Here is a 3441-nt window from a genome sequence, read left to right on the forward strand (position 1 = left end):
AATAAATATAAGAAAAAATCAATATGCATGTGTAACCATTTTATTGCACCATAAAAATAAGGACAAAACTAATAAATATAAGGAAAAAGCAATATGCATGTGTAACCATTTTATTGCACCATAAAATTATTGAAATACTCTTGGTAGTTATTTAATAAGGAACAAAAAGATATTTATAAAAAAAATTATCATGTATAATTCAATTACAAAGGTCTAAATAAAAATATTATTAAAATAATACATGAGGACAAAACAAATAAATATAAGGAAAAAGCATTATGTATGTGTAACCATTTTATCGCACAATAAAAATGGGGACAAAACTAATAAATATAAGAAAAAATCATATGCATGTGTAATCATTTTATTTACTCCTATATAAGTAAAGGTTGGGGCGACTAAAATTACCGAACTACCTTTGATAGTCACCGCAACCTTCACTTATATATAGTAGTAAAGTAAAGTAATAATAGTAATAATAATAATAATAATAATAATAATAATATAATAATGATAATAATAATGATAATAGTAAAAAATATATAGTAGTAAAATAAAGTAATAATAGTAGTAATAATAATAATAATAATAATAATAATAATAATAATAGTAATGATAATAGTACAAAAAAAGTAACAATAATAATAGCTTAATAGAAGTAGTAGTAGTAGTAATAGTAATAGCAAAATAATAATAATAATAATAATAATAATAATAATAATAATAATAATAATAATATATAATTACTTATAAATGAAGGATTGATGTACTACACAAAAAGAAAATAAATAAATATAAGGAAAAAAACAATATGCATGTGTAACCATTTTATTGCACAATAAAAATGAGGACAAAACTAATAAATACAAGAAAAAAATCATATGCATATGTAATCATTTTATTTACTACACTATATAAGTAAAGGTTGGGGTGACTAAAATTACCGAACTACCTTTGATAGTCACTCCAACCTGCACTTATATATAGTAGTAAAGTAAAGTAATAATAGTAATAATAAAAATAATATAATAATAATAACAATAATAATAATAATTATTATTATAATAGTAATGGTAATAGTAAAAATTATATAGTAGTAAAGTAAAGTAAAGTAATAATAGTAATAATAAAAAGGGCAGCCCGGTGCACTAAAGCTACCGCAATGTGCAGTATCCGGAGAAGGGCCCCACAAGGGTGTATCGTACGCAACCTTATTTTGCATTTCTATCAAAAAAAAATTTCAAGGCATAATAATAATAATAATAATAATAATAATAATAATAATGGTAATAGTACAAAAAAATATAATAGTAATAATAATTATTATTATAATAATAATAATAGTAATAAAAAAAAGTAATAATAATAATAGTAGTAGTATAGTAATAGCAAATAAATAAATAAATAAATAAATAATAATAATAATAATAATAATAATAATAATAATAATAATAATATAATTACTTATAAAGGAAGGGTGGATATACTACAGAAAAAGACAAAATAATAGTACACTCATTCTTTCATTTATATATAAGAGTATATATATATAATATAAGATACTATGTATTATTTTATACGAAATAGAAAGTCTTAATAATTCCCAGATTAACATAACTGATAAAAGTAACTCTCATATGAAAATTACATTTAGTTTTTCTTATTAGTAACAAATTGTAAAGTTAGTGAATTTGATTTACTAACAAAGAGAAAAGGTGTTAGGAGAAAGGGGAAAATTATTTTTTTTTTTGGTTTCCCAAGGTATTCCCACGGCCGGCAGTCGTAAGACTAATCCTCTGTTCCTTCGGTCAGCGCACTAAGCAGTAGGAAACTGGTCACAGAGTTTGCTCCATTCGCCAGAGGTGTGAGTCGAACCTCCCAACCTCTTACTTAAGGGTTGAGGTACTGAACCACCACACCAACCCTTGTGGTTGGGGAAAATAATTACATGAACATTATTGGACATACATACTTTCAAAAAGGTCAAAGGCATCGATAGGCACTCAAACTTGTTATCAAAATTTACTTAGACATCTAAACTAAGATTTGTTCCTATCAGGCCCCTAAACCCCCACATTTTGTTCGAATTGGGTCTTTTTTGTCCTATCAGCAAAAAGCTCAAAGTGTGTGTTGCACACACGCGATAACATAGCAAAACGAGCTAATTGGAAGCTGACACGTGACATTATAGGTCCAATAATTATTAAAAATTAATTATAATTTTTTAAAAAAAATTATATAAAAATGGCGTTGAGGAAATTATTAAAAAATAATTTTTAAATTATTTTTTAAAAAATTGATTATTTAAAAAAAATTATAATTTCTTTATAATACAAAAAAAATTATAGTTACTAAAAATCAGTTTTTAAAAAGAAATATTTTATAAATCAGTTTTTTAAAAAACTATAATAATCAGTTTTTTAAAAACTATAAAATTTTAGGTTTACAAACTATAATTTTTGATTATTAAAAACTATAATAATTAGTTTTTTGTAAAATTATAGTTTTTAAAAAACTTCATTTTTTTGTATTATAGTTTTTAAAAAGAAATTAAAAAAAATTAAAAAGAAAAAATAAATTTTTTAAAAAATAAAAATAAAAAATGGTATTGAGGATCCAAATTATTAAAAAATTAATTATAAAATTATTTAAAAATAAAAAATAAAAAATTAATTATTAAAAAGAAATTATAAAATTTTAAAAAATAAAAATAAAAAATTGCATTGAGAATCCAAATTTCAAATTATTAAAAAAATAATTATAAACCTATTTTAAAAATAAAAATAAAAAACTGATCCAAATTATTAAAAATAATTTAAAACTTATTTTAAAAAAACTGATTATTATTAATCAAAAATTTTAAAATAAAAAACTCAAAAAAATGTGAAAATAAAAAACTCCCCCACCTTCCTCCCCTTGCGTTCATCTTCTTCCCCACTCCCCCACCCCTGACGTTCTCTTCTCCATTAAACTTCTCTGTGAACCTCAAAAATACACACAATTAGAGTGTAGGGTTGGCTGGTCCGTTTATGTTGTAATTGCATTATTTTTATCTTATTGTCATGGCAAAAGCTGCATCTTCGCTCTTCTAACAAATACTTCTACTATTCTTTTTACAGCCCTTCGATCTGATACTCCTGAATGAAGAACGAAAATGGATCTTGGGATTTGTTTTTGATGTTATATGAATTTTTGTTCTGCTCCTATGCTGGAGCTTGCATTAACTATTGTTGATCTTCTAGGGGCGGGGTGGGGTTGAAGACGCAGGGATTGGGGTTGGGTGGGGTGTTGTGAAGAAGATGACATAGGGGGGGTGGGGTGCTTTTTTTAAAAAGAATTAAGAAATTATAATAATTAAAAATTATATTAATAAATAATTTAAATATAAATTTTCTAATTAATATTTTTGGCCCCCCTCAGTGCCACTTGGCACATTTTAAT

Source organism: Capsicum annuum, chromosome 12 (assembly GCF_002878395.1).
Source record: "Capsicum annuum cultivar UCD-10X-F1 chromosome 12, UCD10Xv1.1, whole genome shotgun sequence".
NCBI lineage: Eukaryota > Viridiplantae > Streptophyta > Magnoliopsida > Solanales > Solanaceae > Capsicum > Capsicum annuum.